General features: G+C 42.2%; 1 protein-coding gene and 1 long non-coding RNA gene across 2 annotated transcripts in view; one reads left to right on the forward strand and one right to left on the reverse strand.

Moving 5' to 3' along the window:
* ryr2a (ryanodine receptor 2a (cardiac)) overlaps positions 1 to 21,329 on the reverse strand; it is a 267,874-nt gene that overhangs the window by 66,618 nt on the left and 179,927 nt on the right. The window lies entirely within an intron of this gene.
* Positions 5,316 to 20,982, forward strand: LOC112847686 (uncharacterized). The gene is made up of 3 exons (XR_003221404.1): positions 5,316 to 5,954; positions 18,184 to 18,188; positions 20,971 to 20,982. It is a non-coding gene; the product is annotated as an uncharacterized LOC112847686 (long non-coding RNA).

Here is a 21,329-nt window from a genome sequence, read left to right on the forward strand (position 1 = left end):
TTGTACCACAGCATTTGTGTTACACCGAGGTGCATTTCCACATTATTATCCAGTGTTTGGACACTTCTTATCCAGTTACATAAATTTCAGTGTGGCATTACTCAACTGTAACCACAGTTGCTACCATGATACTACTTGGATACTTTGGTAACTGAGTAGTAATAACTTGGAAATGGCCACTTACGTTCTTGAGCTGTAATAGAAAATACAACCAAATTTCAAATGTCTGTTGACTTTAACCCTAAATACAGTACTGTGTCTCGAGCCAGCCCTCATTTTAGGTATAATGCTTTATGTAGAAGTTTCTTAAAATTGTTGTACAGTCCAAGCTGTCATTAGGAGAGAGGTGGGGCAAACCTGGACAGGTTGTTAGTCTCTCAGAAGACAACAATTCACATGCACATTCACGCTATGGCCAGAATCACCAATTAATCTAACAAACATGTCCTTTGAATGTGGCAGGAAGCCTCAGAGAACCCACACAGGCAAGAATACACAACTGCCTCCAGCCAGCAAGTGCTACTGTAACATCTGGCACTGATGCTGTGTGACTGATATATGCAATGATAATACTGTTTGTGTTTTCTAACAACTGTGTGTGTGTGTGTGTGTGTGTGTGCGCTTCAGATTCTTTCTGATGTATCTCATCAACAAAGATGAAACAGAGCACAGGCCAGGTAAAACACCTTTCCACTCTCTCTGCCAGTAACAGTTTTTTAATGGCTGCTTACATTGTTAAAGCCTCAGTATGGAACATTGAAATCACCTCTGGTCATATTTGTATGTTCGATCAAATACAAAGGATAACATTTCCTGTAATGTTTAACTAATTCCTAAACAAGGGCCTCAAACAAACTTGTAATCAGTTTGTATCTTATGTGATTAAAGCAGAATACTTTATAGAAGTTTTTCATAAATGTCTTTTAGTAATGAGGTTTGTTTAAAACTAAAAACTGGCCAGTCTCCCTCAAGATCATTTTGTTGGATATATACTGATGATATTCCATCATGGGTGCTATTTCTGGATCACGTTCCAGAAGTCCTGTTTTGACCACTTGCTCTGTGAACCCTGAGATTACACTGTGGACATTCACAGAATCGTCACTGGGAATGAGTGCTACAACAGGGCAGTTTCAGCAGTTTTCAGTCAAGGAATCCAAGTCTCCAAGCTAAACAACAACGTGTAAGGTGTGGTGAATGTTGAAGGCTTGCCTTTTTCATACACTGAAGGAGACCCAGGCCCAATCATATAAGCACAACTCAAGCGCTTTCACACTATTGACATGTTAGTTTATGCCGCTCAGTCTGATTTACCTTTAATGCCTGTTGTGATGCATAAAATGCAGGGCTTTATGCAGGGGCTGATTGGCTGGTCACTGATCAGGGTGGAGAACATTGGAGATCAACCAATTCCAGTCCATGGCTGGTCAGTGGGTGCATCTGTAGTGATCGTCTACTCTCCTTTTGCTGGATTCCTTCTTTTGGTCACTCTGGTTTTCTTTTAAATTGTTTAAGTTTTTCCGCTACTTCAAGTGCAGTTTTTAAAGTATAACTGGAAGCTTAAAAAATATTCTTAGTTAGCTTCTAGCATTCACTTCTGTGGTATGAGCTCAGGAGCTTTTAAACCCCAGCATATCAAATGATCAAATAATGTGTGATTCAGACAAAAACGGCTTGTAGTAAGGGATGAGTTATACAAATTTAGCAAATTCAATACCACTGTTGATGTCACTTATCAATTCTCTTATTGATTCTCATTGGGTTCTGATTGGCTCTGCTTGGAGAGTCACCATCTCTAAGCAGCATATCAAAGACATTACATCTGTGCATATTAATTGCATGTTTTGTGGTCAAATGTTTGTGCATGTTAAAGCATTTCCCTGTTGTGATCATATCTGGGATCATTTTTCAAATAAGTAACAGATTACAAATATTACCAGAACACTTTTCTTAAAAGTAATATAGTATGTTATTTAATTACTCACCAGAGAAATTCATTTGTTGCACTACTTGTTATGTTACTTTTCTGTTTCTCCGTATAATGACCTGAACACATTGTCTTATAATTACCATTTAACAATATAAACCTGAGGCTACAGTCCCACACACAACAAAATCACTATCCATTGAGCACACAATATGAGCTTTCTTGTAGTATTTAGGCATGAGCACAAAGCCGACAGCACAATGCAAAAATGAAAACCAGCACAAAGATACTTTAAAGTGATCACCACAGGGATTCTGCTTTAGAACATGAACACATAGAAACGGACGCTGCACCCTGACTGCACATCACTGCCTTTGTTAGCTGTTGAAGATCAGGTCTGACTGCTGGGCTGGGGTCGGCTTTAATGGCACTCTGGGTTCTAGGCTAGCTTTGTTCATTTCAGTAGGTACCTAGAGGTTACAATGCTAGTACTAATTTCCATAATGAACAAAGCTGATGTGATAATTACACTTTAAATGTAACACACATGAAGCAAACCCTCCTTACCTGCTCTCTGTCTTTAAGGAGTCTTACGTATGGAAAATGTACCAGGAACGTTGTTGGGAGTTTTTCCCGCTGGTGACTGTTTCCGGAAACAGTATGAGGATCAGCTCAACTGAGTCAACCTTGGAGTGACAGACTCTTAACTCTGAAAGGCCGACTGCAGCCATCTGGCCTCTGCTTGTCCCTCAAACGTTTATTACTTTTCTGAGGAGGCTGTACCAAATGAGGGTTCCTCTCTATGCGTCATCTCTCCTCAAGTGGCCAGGCTTCAACGGGATGCACCCTGCCATTGTCATCCAGACAGTCAGCTCCCCCCCGACCTTTAGCACACTCTGCTTTTGAGACCTTGTACATAGAAAACTTCAGAAAATATGATGTACAATACATGACAGGTAGCAGGTCTAGAATTTTTTCACTCTGATGACTTCCTTGCTTCCTCTTATTCTATATTCAAAGTAACTTGCAAAAATACAAAGGATTAATGGATTGAGGGTAAAAGAAGAAACCTAAAGAATGTTTTACTTTTAATATGACCATGTCTACGCCCTTTCATGTTTATAATGCACGATTCATATAGGTACAGGTGGTGGATACAATAATCAAACAAGTTGACGACTTATTCTGGCAAGAAGAACTCTGCAGCAAATCTACACTTCAATAAGCTTAAAGACGTGCTGACCTGAATACGATGGACAACGAAAATCGAACACAGCACCAAAGTGGAGACTTCAGAACAATCAGAAAGCTGAATGAAGCCCCTGTGCAAAGAGGAACATTTTCACAAACAGAGCTGCTGTGTTGAGTTGAATTACAGTTTGGTCCAAGAGTTTGAACAATGACACATGTTCTTCTCACTTTACTTACTTATACCACCATCACAGTGGATCTCAAGTCAAACAATGTAGATCACTAAATACTTGATTTGCCTTCAGCTACTGCTTGTTTGTGTTCTTCAGCCTTCACTTTTTTGTTCGGTAAATAAAATGCTCCTTCGGTTGAATCAAGTGAGAGACTGGTCATTGAAGAATATCACATTCTTGGCTTAGAAACCTTGAGGATAAACATATTCAAAAGCTAGCCACGTAGTAAACACCCTTATCATGTCAATTTACATGTCAGTAAATCAAATAAAGTGCACACCACTGGTTACACCAAGAAGAGAAGCAAGAACATTGACAGAAAACATCGTCCATCCCGGTCGTATAAGTCTTAAACAGATGAACCTAGCTGACTTGTACCAAATGAGGAAAGAAAGTATGGAGAACAAAGGAACGGCTCATGATCCAAAAAACATCCATCAAATGTGATACAGTGCACTGGCATGGGGCTGCCATGGAACTGGTAGAAACAGCAGAATTAATGTGAAGTGTACAGGCTGTACTCTGCTCAAATCAGCCAAATACTGCAAACTGTTGGAAAGCATTGCAGAGCAAATTGATAAGACCTCACCACAAAAGAAACTGTCACGGGGTGCCGAGGCAGGCCGTGTTAAATATAAATGGACCCAAGATGCAGACTGCTAAGTGTGAGCGAGCTTATAACCAAAGAGTGAACAAAACGGAGATAAGGTGGACAAAAAACCAAAACCTAAGAGTAACTAAACTGGGAAAGCTAAGCAAAAAAAACCTGAAACATGAAACGGAATGCAGGGAGAACACAGGAGAACATGGAGGAACAACACAGACGAACCAGCAACTAACAGGCAGACACGAGTTAAATAACAGAAGGATAACGAGGAATGAGACACAAAAGGAGGCACAGCTGGAATAATCAGACCTGACGAACAGGGGAAAAGTAAACTGAACACACTGAAAACAGACACGGACCTTCAAAGTAAAACAGGAAACACATACACGTAATGACATAACACACCAACTTAACACAGACTGGGGACACAGAACATAGAACATGACCATGAAAAGAAGAGTACAAACACCCAAGATAACCAAACCACAGAATAAATAAACTAAAACATAAACACGGAGTCACGGACTCCGGATCATGACAGAAACCCAAGAATTTCTCAATATTCAAGAGATATTCTTCAACGGCCAAGTCAGTCCCCTGATCTTAACCCAGCAGTTTTATTTATATGTATTTTATTTATTAAATTAAAAACATAATGGTGAAAGACTCACACATGTGCAGTAACTGAAGGCAGCGGAAGTAATGGACTATGGTGGATCTCAAGGGAAGAAACATTTGGTGATGTCTGTTGGGTTCTAGACTTCAGGCAGTTACTGACCGAAATTACTGATGGATTTATGGACCTAAGTATAAAATAGTTTTTTGTTAAACTCCTGGAATTAAAGGTAAACGTCTAGACAGTTTGGTCATGTGATTAAAAATCCACTGTGGGGTTGTAAGAGGCCAAATTGAAAAAACAAAAGAATAACATTCTGTCATTGGGCACTGGAGCAGACTGTAAGTTTACTGTTGATCATGCTGTGTCCACACACTGTACCATGCAGCACTGTGTGTGAAGGGACCCTTAATTATATGCTCATGGCTTACCACATGTTCATCAAGTTCATGTTGCTCCACTAAAAAAGTCAAAGCATGGACAATTCATAATCCTCAACCAGCTTTCTGATATGCCTAAATAAATACATAGCTTATAAAATGATTGAATCCATTACTGTCTTTGATAATTGATTTTTATGCATTTTTGTTTGTTTTGTTAATGTTTGTCACCGGTAGTAACAGGACATCAGAGATGTATATTTTTTCAACACTCATATTCACGGTGATAAATGCGAAGAACTGCTGGTCAGTCAATGTCTAACCCCAGTACTGGGCAGGATTAGAAGAGCTTAACAATGTGTATTGTGTCCAAATCTTCAATATTTTGTTGTTGTGTAAGGAATATGACAGACTCTAGGCACCACTAGTAGGGCTTTGTTTTTTTGTTTGGTTTTGTAAAGCTTAGTAACATTTGTTAATGAAAGCTTGTGATTTTCTGAAAAAGCAATATCAAAACAGCCCAAAAATGAAAAACAAGTAGAAAATATAATAAACAAACAATAGAGATTTATTTGTTTTAGAAGTTTATGGCTGCAGATATAGCTGCATGCTTGTTAGCTAAGAGGAATAATCAGCCAGAATGGAGCAATCAGATGTGTTTCCTACAGTACTAGAAGAGCACAACAAAGGCAGCAGTGAGGAGACAGAAAGGGGGAACGGGAGGATGCAGTGCCTTATCTAGCTGGAGAGGATCTATGAAAGCTAGACAAGAAGAGTAGCTTCATAAAACTACAGTATACAAACTGAGGAGAACATATGAAGCTAAGAGTACCACAGAATAATATTTTATAGAAGTAGAAGAAGAGAAGGACTTTGGATATCACGAATGTTATTGCTCAGCGGTTCTTAGGTTGACCAGAGCAGAAATGCACATATTTCAGTTGTGCAGTGCAAATTGGGGTGTTACAATTCCAAAAGGTGTCATAGTTGACTGTAACTAGTGTTAAGGTTCATTTTATTAAGGAGGGAGCACAAGGAAATTAAAAACAACACTTATCCTGCCAGGTGGAGTCAAACGATGATTTAATGAAACAACGCAGCGTGGGAGATGTTCCACTGTGTACAAACAGCATCAGATCTCATCTCAACAAAGACACAGCATTAGTTTATGCATCGAGGTGTTTTAGTGACGCCCTCTCCACGTCAGCACATGCATCAGTTTCAAAACCAAATGTTCTTTTTGACAACTTGTGACACAATTAAAGGACACTGGCTTCCATTTCTCCCAGGTGGTTTCCCGCAAGCCACCTCAGCTCTCACATCCTGCACTGCTTCTTCATCAAACAGTCACGTACACACAGAAATACAGTCATAGCAAACATGCTTAAACTTTCACCTTCACAAATGAACCCCCTGCCTGTATGTGAGTGTGTGCTAACAAATAGGGTGCTAACCACAATTGCACCCTATTTCACCTCTTCGCTTATGCAACCAGTGTGTAATATCTTGACTTATATGTAAAATGTATTAAACAACTGTTTCAATCAAAACCTCTACTAAAAGCTTAATCAAAAGATATAGATGCATAAAAGATAATACAAAATAACCTGCTCAAATAACTTGCACTCAGACTCTGCTTTCGGTTTCACTTCTGCAAAGCACACTCTGCAAACCTGCAGTTTCCTCTCAGGAGTTTTAGGCCAGATTATATTCAAAGGTGAGCCTTCATATAATGCAATGTAATCTGCCTATAAACGTTTAAGATTATAATTCAACTCAACAGTTTAAAGTGGTTCTTACTGGACCTGTAAAAAAGGCTACTATGATACCCATATGTTTGAACATCTGAATGCATATCACTATTAATTTTAATACAATGGTAATATGAACAATAGCAGTAAAATAATTTCTACTCCTAATACTCCTCTCTCCATACATTATGTGGGGTCACTCCTCCTCTGAGTCCCTCTCTCGTGGAAATCTTCTCCTGTAAAGATAAAAAACACTTTCTCCCTACTACACTTCCCCAACTTATGTTCATCAATTTTCTCTTTATTCAAACTCGGGTCAAGCTATCATGTTCAGGACTTTTACTCATATATATTCTTGAACATCACTCATCTCAGTCCACAGCATTTTAATAGTCTTAAAACGCTGCTTTCACGCCTCTGCACATGTTTCTGTCACCCGCTCTATTCTCCCTTATCTGATCGTCACATCCTGTGCTGTCGCTGCTGCAAGTGCCTCCACTCTGACCTAAAAGTCACCTTTCACAATAGATCACAAGCAAATCATTATAAGCCCCTCATACGTCAAACAATACCAGACATGGAGAAGTTTCAAAACCACAAATGTTCTGTTAACAACCTTTAACACAATTAAAAGAACTTTGTCTTCACGGCAGGTGTTCCTGTCGCCACCGGACGCCCGCTTGTCTCTCTGGAACATCAAGCAGACGTTCTGCAACAAACGGTACTTTTGCAGGCACAATTGCAGTCACAAGCAAATATGATTAACTTTCACCTATAAATGATTCTCTCTAACTGATGTGTGTGTGGGTGTCTACGTGTGTGTGTGTGTGCTAACCACAATTGCACCCTATTTCACCTCGCCGACTAGCTCCTGACCTCTCACCAGACAGAGAGACAGAAGCCACTCTCATATATGTAATAACCAAACTGAAACTATGTATATGTAATCTACTGAATAATGTTTTAATCAAGAACCTCTACTAAAAGCTTAATCAAAATATATAAATGAATAAAAGATAATAAAGAATAACCTGGTTATTCAATAGCATCATCCAAACAGCTCCTCAAAATAGCTTGCACTTAGACTCTGCTTTCGGTTTCGCTTTTGCAAAGCATGCAGTTTCCTGTCTTATTTTGGCACAGAGTATACTCAGCGTTAGGCCTTTCTTTTATAAGTAATGTAATCTGCATATAAACATTTGAGATTATAAAAAGCATTCAAAAGCATTTAAGATTATAAATTCAACTCAACAGTTTAAAGTGGTTATCACTGCACCTGTAATAACAGTTAATATGATACCAGTATGTTTAACATCTGAATGCAATATCAATATTAATTATTAATGCAAAGGTAATGATGATGATTATAAAAATAGCAGCAAAATATCTCCCTGATCCCCACAGTTACTTTTACACAAGATCTAACAGGACACACACCTTTTAAATAGTTCAGCTTTTGTCTCATTAGTCAGTCCCAGAGTATTTTCCCAAAGGTCTTGGGAATCATCAAGATGTTTTCAGGCAAAACTGAAACAAGCCTTTATGTTCCTTTTACCAGCAGTGGTTTTTGTCTTGGACCTCTGCCATGCCGGCCATTTTTGCCCAGTCTCTTTCTCATCATGGAGTCATGAATACTAACTGAGGCAAGTGAGGACTGCAGTTCTTTGGATGTTGGTCTGGGGTCTTTGTTACTGCTTAGATGAGTTGTTGCTGCGAGACTGAGAGATCTCAATTCATTTTTTGTCACCTGTTCCTAAATTTCCTTGGATGGCGGCATGATATCTGGTTTTGATGATCTTTTGGTGTACTCTGCTTCGTCAGGGATGTCTTATTTATGCGATTTCTTGATTGGAAACAGGTGTGACTATAGTAAGGCCTGGTTTTGGCTAAAGAAATCAAACTCAGCTTTTCAACGATGTGATACACCACAGTAAACTTATGTTAGAACTAAGCGCATCTTTAGGATTAAGGGTAATTAGCAGCCAGGTGCTGCGAAGCCAGTGTAATTTATTAACTGATCATTGTCAAATATGACTACAAAAGCTGAAGTTTTGGCAGATGGTTTGTTGGGAGCTTTCATATCTGTATTAACACAGTGCCAAAGAGGAAACATCAGTGGAAACAGCAGTGACAGAGACTATTCGGAAGTGGGAAACGCTCAAAATAGTTGCCAATTTTTTAAGGAATGGATGTTCACATAGTACAAACAAATTCAGGCACAAAACCACTGATGAATCACTGATTTCTGAATACACACTGTTGTAAATGAGGCTGAATGTTTTTAAGACATGCAAGACCAAACTGGAGATATCAGTCCATAATGCACATCTGGCGAAACCAAACAACATATCGACACAAACGCTTCATACCACTACTAAAGGCACAGCGGTGAAGGGGCTTGTTTAGCAGCCACAGGACCAGCGCACCTTGCAGACAACATGAACTCCTCTGTATACCACTACTCTCGAGTCAAATATTTGGGAGGCCTTCTGTTTGACAGCCCAAACAGGGCCAATGTAACAGGTTAATGAGTAAAGTACATTAGCAAATCTTCAAGAGAACAGCTAAAAAACAAAACTATCAAGGTTTGCAATGGCCAGTCAAAGTCCAGAATCCATTCTGATTGAAATGCCGTGGCAGGACCTTCCTGCTTATTTCTTGTCAGTTATTGCAGATCCAATAATCACACGCTGCTTCTGCATTTTGTCTTACAGTTTGTTAAATAAATGACATCATTCAGTATGTCATGTGATGTCCATCTGAGGTTGTATTTAAATATTTTTAGAACCTGATAAGGACAATTATGATCTTTGCATTCAAAGGGGGCGTACTTTCTTTTCAACAACTATATACATGTAACCTTTTAAAAATATTATATCAGAACTTTGAGGTGAAAAAAATATGTAAGAGACTTGAAAGGTTTGTTTACCATGTGTCTAAAATGAAATTAACCCTATCCCTAATTGCTGGGTGACCTGGTGAATGTTAATGTTTAAAACCCAAACTGGAAAGCTGCAGACCAAAGCAGGGAGCTGAACGATGCTTTAACACATGTTGAGCTGAAAGCTGCGGCACTGTTTGTGTTAAATTACTGATAACAGTCTGTAGGTTTATGATGACCTGTGACACCTTTCACTAGACATACAATACCTTATTCTAAAATCTTAATGTGTAAAATAATAAAATGGCGGCGCACACTGTTGCAGCGGCTTACGGCTCTCCGTCTCAGTACTCCTTTTTTTGTTTAGTTTGCTTAGTTTGTATGTCTTTCTTATTTTTTCTGCACCATCGGCTCTACTTTCAAAGTTTGCTACACCCGCCAGAGTCTCATAGACATCGGTGACCAGCATCAAACATCTGTTTCACTGGACTTTCTTCGCACGCACAACATCCCAGATCACATAGCGAGACCACCGGGCTCCCGTGGATTGTTATCGGGACTAGGCGGAGGCGCAGACGGAGGGAGAGGAAGCAAAAGCGGGGCCGTAGGTCCGGCATTATGCTGAGGCTAAAAAACAAACCACACAAGCCACCTTTGCCGAGCCTCTATCTCTCCAACGCCAGATCCCTCGTGCAAAAACGGACGACCTGGAATTACAACTAGTGGGAATCGCTATGTTCGAGACTGCTGTGCCTTGATTATCACTGAAACCTGGCTTCACCCGGGAATACCCGATGCTAGCGTTCAGCTAGCAGGCCGCACTCTGCTCCGCTGGGACAGGACAAAGGACTCCGGTAAGAGCAGGGGGGGAGGGCTCTGTATTTACGTGCATGAAAGCTGGTGCAACAACGGACAATTATAAACAGTCACTGCTCCCCGAACCTCGAGTACATGTCGGTAAGATGCCGGCCTTTTTTTCTACCGAGAGAGCTAACAGTAGTGATCATCACGGCCGTGTACATTCCACCCGATGCCAACGTAAACACGGCGCTCTCTATCCTGCTGAACACCATTAACGAACAGCAGCGGGCCCACCCGGATGGTGTTCACATTATTGCAGGTGATTTTAATAAGGCCAACATAAAGACTGTACTCCCAAAGTTCTATCAGCATGTCAAATGTCCCACCAGAGGAGAAAACACTCTAGATCATGTTTACTCCAACATCAAGAATGCATATAGAGCCATACCCCTCCCCACCTCGGTCAGTCCGACCATCTTTCCCTCCTGCTCTCCCCAGCCTACACCCCCTCAGGCGCAGTGCCAGGCCCACCACAAGGACTGTTACAACCTGGCCGGAAAATGCTCTCTCCAAACTGCAGGACTGCTTCACAGAGACAGACTGGGACATATTTGAACACCAGGACCTAGAAACTTTCACAGGATCAGTACTGGACTACATCAAGTTCTGTACTGCAAATGTGACAGTGGACAAAAGCATTCGGGTTTTCCCAAATCAAAAACCCTGGATGACCAGCGAGGTCCGCTCACTCCTCAAAGCCCGTGATGCTGCCTTCAGGTCAGGTGACAGAGCTCTGTACAGGGCTGCTCGAGCTGACCTGAAAAGGGGGATTAAAAAGCCAAGTCAGACCACAAAAGGAACATCGAGTCCCACCTGTCCAGCAACAACACACGAGAGGTGTGGCAGGGAATGCAAGACATCATCAACCACAGAGGCAGCACTGCGAAAACAGAGAATTCGAGTGTGCAGCTGGCAGAGGAAATAAACAGCTTCTTCGCCCGCTTTGAAACACCACAACAGCAACACTCATCTGCTTCAGCCCTGCTCCCATCCTCATCCTCACCTGGTTCCTGTGCCGCTCCACTCACTGTAACGGAGCACGATGTCAGACGTGTGCTCCTAGCAGTGAACCCCAGGAAGGCGGCCGGTCCAGACGGAGTACCTGGCAAGGTACTAAGAGCATGCGCACACCAGCTCACCCTCATCTTCACCAGACTCTTCAACCTATCACTGGATCAGGCAGCCATCCCATCCTGTCTAAAATCAGCCACAATCATCCCAGTGCCGAAGAAGTCTCCCATCACCAGCCTGAATGATTACCGCCCTGTGGCCCTCACACCGGTAATCATGAAATGCTTTGAGAGACTAGTCCTTCAACACATCAAGGATTACCTCCCCCAGAATTCGACCCCCACCAGTTTGCATACCGTGCAAACAGATCCACAGAAGACGCCATCGCCACAGCCCTCCACGCTGTGCTGAGTCACCTAGAGCAGCGGCAGAGCTACGTCCGAATGCTCTTTGTGGACTACAGCTCAGCCTTTAATACTATCATCCCGGACATCCTCATCAACAAACTGGTCAATCTTGGCCTCCCTCCTCTCACATGTGCCTGGATAAAGGATTTCCTCACAAACCGGCCCCAGACTGTGAGACTCGGCCCTCATCTCTCCTCCACTCGCACACTGAGCACCGGCTCCCACAGGGCTGTGTGCTGAGCCCCCTCCTGTATTCTCTCTACACCCACGACTGCAGTCCGGCCCACAACAACATCTCATCATCAAGTTTGCTGATGACACCACGGTAGTCGGACTCATCTCGAAGGGAGACGAGGCAGAGTACAGAGAGGAAGTCCTGAAGTTGGCAGCCTGGTGTTCAGAAAACAACCTGGCACTGAACACCAAGAAAACCAAAGAGCTCATTGTTGACTTCAGGAGACACAGCACTGACTTAGCCCCCCTTTACATCAACGGGGAGTGTGTGGAGAGGGTCCACACCTTCCGGTTCCTTGGTGTCCTCATCTCTGCTGACATCTCCTGGACGGAAAACATCTCAGCGGTCATCAAGAAGGTCCAACAGCGGCTGCACTTCCTGAGAGTCCTCAGGAAGTACAAGCTGAACTCCAACCTGCTGCTGACCTTCTACCGCTCGTCCATTGAGAGCCTGCTAACCTACTGCATCACAGTATGGTACGGCAGCTGCACCAAGGCAGATAGAGTGAGGCTTCAGAGTGTGGTCAAGACAGCACAAAAGATCATCGGCTGCCCTCTCCCCTCCCTGATGGACATTTATTCCTCCCGCTGCCTCAGCAGAGCAGCAAACATCATCAAGGACAGCTCCCACCCTGGCTTCAACATGTTCAGCCTGCTTCCCTCAGGGAAGCGCTACAGGTGCATCAACACTAAACCCACAGACTCAAAACAGTTTCTTCCCCAAAGCGATAACCACCCTGAACTCACACATGCACCGATAACACAGCCCCCACTTCCCACTTCCTCTATGGACCACCACTATTTATACCAATTCTATGTGCAATAACTGTATATACATAAACACTATTTATACCAATTCCATGTGCAATAACTCAACTGTACATACATAACACTATTTATTACATATTGTTTACGGTTTGTAAATTGTACATTTTATATATATATACATCTTCTTCCCTATGTTAATACTGTCCATATGTATATAGTGCTGCAGAACTGTACACCCCCCCCCCCAACATGTTTACACTGAGTAGGAGATGCTCTGTATCTCATTGTACAGCTGTATAATGACAATAAAGGCATTCTATTCTATTCTATTCTATTAAGATAGAGGTCTAGTCTACAATTTCATTTGGTATCTGGTCAGACATAGTCAATCTATTCATTGCAGCCCTGAATGCCAGAAACAGACAGAAATTGTGGCTGAGAACACAGAGGGGAGTTGTACAATTCACAACAATTAACAACCAGCACGATACAATCTCCAGTACTGAGACACAACAATCAGCTGACATAAGTTTAACTGTAAGATTCGGGGTGTGGGTGGCAGATGGAGGTGTGCTGTGCTGGGGGACTACTAGTCATTTTCTAATTTCCACAATGTGCCAGACACTGTACAAATCATGAGGGGGAGCCATAGGTCAGCAGGTTGTGGCAGGAAGACTGTGAATCCACCACTTCTGCCTTGTCTTGATTTTCTTTTCTTTTTAAATTTATTTATTTTTTAAAACTCTTCATCATCAAAGTATCATAATGAGTTTGCTTATTGTTAAAAAGAATGACAAGATACATTTTCCCTTAAAATTACAAGGGGAGTAATATTTATATATCTTCAATACAGATCTTCTACAAAGATCCGTTACAGACCCAGAGGTATTATAAAAGCACCAAGAAGACTTTGGTAATAACTGGCCACCTCTAGAATGGCTGAAGCAAAAAAAGTTGCTTCAAGCACTGAGCAGGTTGAGAACATTCTTTGGAGGTCCACACTCAGGACCTGGACAGAACTGACACAACATGTGTGTGTGCGTGCGTGCATGTGTGTGTGTGTGTGTGTGCATGTGTGTGTGTGTGTGTGTGTGTGTGTGTGTGTGTGCATGCATGTGTGTGTGTGTGTGTGTGCATGCATGTGTGTGTGTGTGTGTGTGTGCATGTGTGTGTGTGTGAGAGAGAGAGAGAGAGAGGCCAACCAACACACAAGAAAATGGCAGAAGCATAATTACCACGCTCATGAGTGATGACTGAGGGAGGAAAGAAAGTGCAGTAAACCAAAATAAGAACAGGAAAACAGGGGGAAGAAAGAAACAGAGAAAGAAAGTAAGAAAGAAAGTAAGAAAGAAAGGAAAAGATTACATATAGGGAAAAGAGCTCTTTTTTTCGTCAATGTGGAATAAAAAAAATATGTATTAAAGAAAACCTAAAATGTATAAAAATATACCACCAGAACCTTTTTTATTTGTTTTTGTCATCAATAATATGCATTTACAGTACTATGTAAAAGTCCTGAGGGAGAAAGACAGGCAAAAACAGTTTGTACAGTATTAATCATTTTGAAAGTCAATATTTGGTATGACTTTTAGTCTTCAACGTAGCCTAAAATCTAGCTTTCTTATCATTTCTTAAAGTAGTCTTCAGGGATAGGCGCACTGTACAAGGTGAAACACTGTATAATACACTGCCAGTAACACTAATATACATTTTTATATTTAGATAATCAAATTATAATTTTTAATGTGTTGACTACTATATTACTAATCAAACTAAGAGGAATACTGTACTTTTTTCATGGAGTTGGAAAGAGTGGTGACATTTTTTATGGTTTGAAAAGTCTTTGTAATGTTTACAAACAAGAGATGTACAAGACAAATCATCAGCACGCTTGTACATCAGAAATCATACTTGATAATGCACGCGAACCAGCAACACTGAATTACCACCTCATTTACACAGGAAAAAAACCAAAAACCTTTTTATTGATTATAACGAGCAATGTGAAAAATAAATGGTGGCTCTCTACAATCTTAGTGTTTCTACAGTGTTGAAGGTTATTTCAGAATATTGTGTTGTTTTAAAAGCAGCTTTACACTGATCATCATTGGGTTAATTAAATATTTTAACTAGACCTAGATAAGTTAAGTATTTTAATATTAACATTCTCTATGCTTTCAATAAATAGAAAGTTAAGGTCATCAACTCCATCCCGGAAAAAGAAATGTTTGATAATGTTTGGTTTTTGTAAATGTATTTTTTCAAAATTAGTCCAAAAGGTATAAACACAGGGAATCTTACCTGATCCTTCCTCTGTCACCATTCCCAGTCCCTCTGCTTTATTTTGCCTCTCAAATGCATTTAGATCCAGAACACTAAAACAAAGACAAATATAGTGTGAATCACTACATCCATCACATTTCTGCTCTATTCGTGTTCTTGCCTTGCCCTTGTTTGATGAGTGTTTTCCTTTTCCGTGAATTTATCCCATATGTGCAAGTCTCTGACCAGCAGTTTTATTCCTGGTTTATGTTGAATATTGGTCTCTCATGTGGTTTTCAATGTTTTTATTTCATTGTTGTCTTGAATGCCCCATTATCCATCTCCTTTATGTGTGTATGGTCTGTACATTTGCTCAGTCAGGCTGACATACACTCTTCCAAAATTGACATCTGGTTTATTTGAGTTGTTTGGTGGCTTTTTTTTCTCTCTGCTACAACTGTGCCTTTTACTACCTTCCTAGGAATACTGTCAGCAAATAGAACCAAGTAAAACTTTTGTAGCCAAAATGACAACAACCTCAACATATAAATAAGCATTGAGCTCTTGATATCTTCTTTATTGTGATGGTCTTTTACTATTACAAAGCTTCTTTGTTAGCTAAAATGCTTAAGATGCAATTAAATTATTGAAATATTTTACATATTGCTGTCTGAATTTTAAACTATTCAGTGCAAAATTGTACTAAAATTCATTGCTGGATCAATGGTGATGATATTTTCAGAGAAACAACAATAATTTAAACCCTGCTAAAAGAGTTTGTACAGTTTGCCATTTCCTTGAAAAACTTACAAAAGTGCTGAGCACACAAAGTTGCCCGCTAGATTAGATTAGATTCATAACATTGCACAAAGTACAACCAAATTTGCAGAAGGTGCTGGCAAATATAACAGAAATAATGATATGAAATATAACACACAACAGTACAAGAGAACACAATAACTAGAATTTAATACAATATGAATTACTGCACTACGGTAGAGTGAAGCATGTACTTGTAATGCAAAGGTAACTACTGTTTTGCTGGTCAGTCAATCAAGATAAGTGTTTGGCAGAGTTCAGTTCTAGTATGGTTCTGGAACAGAAACAGTTCATAATCTGTTTGTTCATGATTACAGGGACCTGAATGGTCTGCCGAAGTGCAGTAACTTCAACAGGTAATGTGCAAAATGGAATCATGTTTTCTTCTCTGCTAAGGCAGTGAGAGCTGAAAGTTCCCCAAAGAGGCGAGTTTAGAGTACAGCTAGTTTCTGGGAAGACTTTAAGATCCTCTGAAGGGATTTTCTGTCTGCTACTTAGCTGTCAGCACATCTTACAGAGATGCAGAATGGCAATGAAGGGGGAGTTTCTCAAGAAGTGTAATCTCTGCAGTGCCTTGATAAGTGCTTTCTCTGGACCAGTAGTGATTCTCTAAAGCTTGTATACCAAGAAACTTGAAGACAGGAACTTTTGCCACACAGTCTCCATCAATGTGTATTTGGTTATGATATTTGTTGTGCCTCCAGTAATCTATCATGAGTTCTTTGGTTTTGGTAGAGCTAAGGGTTGTTCTCTGTATCCCATCCTGGGGCTTCATCTACAAAGGCTGTCACATGTTCTTCTGAGATGTGCCAACCACAGTCTTCTCATCATCAAACTTAGTTGTAATGTGGAAATTGATTGGGATGCAGAGGGTAGAGAGGATGTAAAAGGAGGTTCAACACACAGCTTAATAATGCTGGTGTTCAATGTGACAGTGAAAGAGAAGCAGGGGCCTAATCTAACCATCTGGACGCGATTAGTCAGAAGGTCACTGACCCAGTGGTAGACAGGTGTGAAAGTTGTAAGCCAGTAGGTTTGGTGACCAGATCGACAGTAGTGAAAGCTGAATCTAAGTTTACAAAGAGTATCCTTACATATCTTCACTACTGCTCAAGATGGCATAACACAGTATAGAAGGCAGTGGAGATGTCTTGGTGCATGGAAAACTACTTTTATCACATCTCTCTTTTTTCACATAACACAACAAAGAGTTAGACCCTCTACATTATGACAACAAATACTTACTTCAGCCCTGAAATAGGAAATCTTATTTATACTTGCATGACGGCATGAGACCAGCCAGACTCTGAAAGAAGCCCACGTCCTTCTTGTCCTTCAAATAATCTAACATTTTCTGTTAAAGATGACACAGTGAAAGCACAATAAGATACTGGAGTTTATTCAGATTTGACAAAAAACAGTCTACATCTGTCATTAAAATAAAAATACTGGTGGTGGTACCCCTCAGCCTCCTAGTAGATACACCTACAGTATGTATTTCAAAATCCTACATCCCCTTCTTCTCAAGTTATCGGATTCGCAAGGTTTTCCAAAAACTTGATCTCTGACTTCTAACTTTGAGGTCAACTTGTCCGAGATTTTTACTACTCCTATGTTATCAGTGTCAAAGTCCTGGATGACTTACTTCTCAAATTAATACATTCACAAGACTTTCAGAAAACTTGACCTCTTACCTTGACCTTCAGGTCAAGGTCAATGAGGTTCAGACTCGTATGAGATTTTTAGTAGATCTGTGTGGAAGGGTGGGGTCTGTGGCTCAGTTGCAGGGGAGGGGTGGTGCAGTTGGTTTAGAGGGCAGTGTGATGGGAGGCTGGCCAACAGAGTTGGAGATCATCAGGGAGGCCCAGATGGCAGCACTTAGCCTTCTGGTTGTAGCAAAAACTTACTTTCCTGATGTTCATTGAGTGATCCTAGACCTGCTTCACCACCCTAAGACCACTCCTGTTGGTTCTGGATGGAGCTGAGGGATTGGCCATTTGCCTATGCCAGGTGGCTCCATAAGGCGGTGGCCAGGTGCCTGCAGACTGGCACAATGAAGGGGAAAGGCTGCTGAATATGCTAACATTGGAGAAGTTCACGAGGTGGCTCACAGTGGGAAAAGTGGAACGGGGTCCATTTTCATGTGATACTGGCTGAGGATCACCTGGCGCCGCAGGAGCTGGTGTGGCAACCGCAGCTGGCAGCAAGTTGGCTTGTCCAGGCCCGGAGGAGGAGGCCTCGTGAGGTCCCACTGTAGCCAGCAGCTGTAGTGCACTGGCTGCCAACATTTAATGACACCAACATTTAATGACACCAACATTTAATGACACCAACATGTAATGACGCTTCTTCCTGTGTGGGTTCTCTTGCTTCCCTCAACGAGAGCAGCACATTTGTTGGGGTAGGAGTGCTGGAGTTGCGGCTGGGACATGTCCACTGGGAGTGCCCGCTGATGGAGATGGGGCGAGTGTTCCATGTCACTGGCCCTCCAGCGACTTCCTCTGGTCCAGGAGTATACAGTACTCTGGTAAGGTGCCAAGTGAGTACAGACTCAAGTTATCGGATTCGCAAGGTTTGGTGGACTCGGGCTCCACGCAGGCACGCCCAGTTGATGGTGCAGAAAAGCCACTGAGAAATGATCTTACAGGCAGCTCATTATAACCCAATTACTGGTCACATGCAATAGAAAAAGGGAACAAATCATGGCCTGTTTTTTTTTTTTTTTTTTGGCATTTGAGGGGATGTGCGCCTGTGGTGTGCATCCAGCCCAGGATACCAGCTATCGAACCAGCCGGCCATTCCAAGAGAGCTGTTGTACTCATTACCACTAATGGAGGGTCCATTTAAGCAAATTGGCATGGATCTCATCTGGCCATTTCACCATAGTGCATGAGGATATCACTTTGTATTACTTTTGGTGGATTATGCAACAGATATTCTGAAGTAGTGGCATCCTGAAAGAGATACTGATTGACCAGGGCTTCATGTCTTGTACACTAAAGAACTGTTTAATTACTGTCCATCAAATATGTTTGGCCAAGAATCCATCACCCTCAGAATGACGGGTTGGTAGAGCGGTTGAACTATTTATTATTTTATTCTAATTTTTGCTTCATAACTTTTGCACTGTCCACTTCCTGCTGTGACAAAACAAATTTCCCATGTGTGGGACTAATAAAGGTTATCTTATCTTATCTTATCTTAACTAGACTGGAAAGTCTATAATTTTTAAGTGTATTCATTAGGATGAGCGAAATAGAAATTGCAGGCTAGACTCTCATCTTTTGCAGTCTGGGAGGATCCCTGGGCCTTCACAGAATTTTCTCTTTTTCAGTTACTGTTCAGCAGGAAGTCGTGGGGGTGTTGGACCTAATTAAGGAAAAGTGGAAGGATGTGGAAGGAAGTGGAGGTCCAAACCTGGCAAAGAATGAAATGTTCTGGACCTGACAGCAGAGCTACACCTGTTGGGGAGGTTAAGACAAGAAAATCTGATCCAGGCCCAGGAACATCAGCAGCAGAAGGGGCGATTGTGGCTCAAGAGTTGGGAGTTTGCCTTGTAATCGGAAGGTTGCCAGTTCGAGCCCCGGCTTGGACAGTCTCGGTCGTTGTGTCCTTGGGCAAGACACTTCACCCGTTGGTCAGAGGGCCCGGTGGCACCACTGACAGAACCTTGCCTCTGTCAGTGCACCCAGGGCGGCTGTGGCTACAATGTAGCTTGCCATCACCAGTGTGTGAATGGGTGGATGACTGAATGTGTAAAGTGCTTTGGGGTCCTTAGGGACTAGTAAAGCACTATACAAATACAGGCCATTTACCAGGCCATTCACCTGTACAATTGGGGAGCTTGGCTGAGATAATTTTCACTGGGAGTTAAAGTACTTGTATTGCTCCCTTTATCCATCTCAAAATTACCTGCCAAGCGGCAAGAACTATTGGTCACAGAGTGAGTGTGAGATGTTGACTATGAAAAGGTGCAGTCGGACAGGGTTGCAGGCTCTCCCCTGCATGGTCACACCACTCTCACAGAGTACCATTTTGAGATGTGCATTGGGGTCTCAGTGCATTCACACCCTTATAGATTGCCTAAGCAGAAAAGACAAATTATTCAGAAAGAATTGGCTGTTATCCTGGAGATAGAAGAGTCACAAAACATCTGGTGTAGCCCCATAGTTTTTGTGGTGTAGAAAGCTGGGTCTATATTGTTCTGCGTGGACTACCACAAGGTGAAGGAGGTGTCACAGTTTGACACTTACCCCATGCCTCAGGTACAAGCTTATGGATTGGTTAGGTACTGCTCGTTTTATCATTATGCTGGATTTAATCAAGAGCTACTGGCAGACTTGTCTCTGGACAAAAAAAATGGCCTTCTCCAGTCCATACAGATTGTACCAAATGGTCACACTTCCATTTGGCTTGTTCAGAGCCCCAGCCACTTTCCAGCACTTCACAGACAGGATGCTGTCCACATGCTGCATACGCCACTGCCTAGCTGGATGATCATCCATAGATCCATGGACCATCCATGGTGACATCGAATCATATGCAGCAGGTGGCCTGCAGCCCTGGAGTCCCTGGGGCAGGCAGGGCACACGGCCAACATGAAGAAGTGTGCGGTTGGACAGAGGGAGGTACAGTATCTGGGGTACCACCTGGGAGGCAGGCAGTTGCATTCTCAAATGGAGAAAACTACAACCACTGCAAGCTGCCCGCATCTCGGGGCCAAAAAGGAGGTGAAGCGGTTGCTGGGGCTGACTGGTTACTATCGTTGGTTCATCTCAACATTTGCGGAGGTCACCAGTCCCTTGACTGATCTCCCCTAAAAGGGTGAACCAGATCTTGTCCAGTGGACGGAGCAGTGCCAGACAGTGTAAGGTAATGAAGGCTCTGACGCGCCGGACTTTTTCTTCCCTTGTGTTCTGCAGACTGACACGTTGAGCAGAGGGCTGGGGGATGTTTCATCCCAGCAAGTAAGAGGGATCGACCATCGCGCTGTCTACATCAGTTGGAAACTCTCAGAACAAGAAACCAGGTAGAGCATGGCAGTGCCTGGCGATCCAGTGGGTGGTGGACTCTCTTCGTTATTACCTCCTGGGATGCAGAATTACCCTCTGTTCAGATCGTGCCCCGCTGCAGTGGCTCCACCACATGAAAGATGTCAATGCCTAGATCACCCAGTCATATCTGGCTTGCCAGCCTTATAAGTTCAAGGTGATCCACAGGCCAGGGCCCACATAGTCGGGGCTGATTTTCGCTTCAGGGGAATTTGTAGGGCTATGTGGTGGGCCGTGGACTGTGCCTCAGCTGCGGGGGAGGGGTGGTGCAGTGGGTTCAGGGGCAGTGCCAGGACCTAGAGGAGGGACAGGAACTGAGAGCAGATGGCT

This window comes from Oreochromis niloticus, linkage group LG8 (assembly GCF_001858045.2).
Source record: "Oreochromis niloticus isolate F11D_XX linkage group LG8, O_niloticus_UMD_NMBU, whole genome shotgun sequence".
Classification (NCBI taxonomy): Eukaryota; Metazoa; Chordata; class Actinopteri; order Cichliformes; family Cichlidae; genus Oreochromis; species Oreochromis niloticus.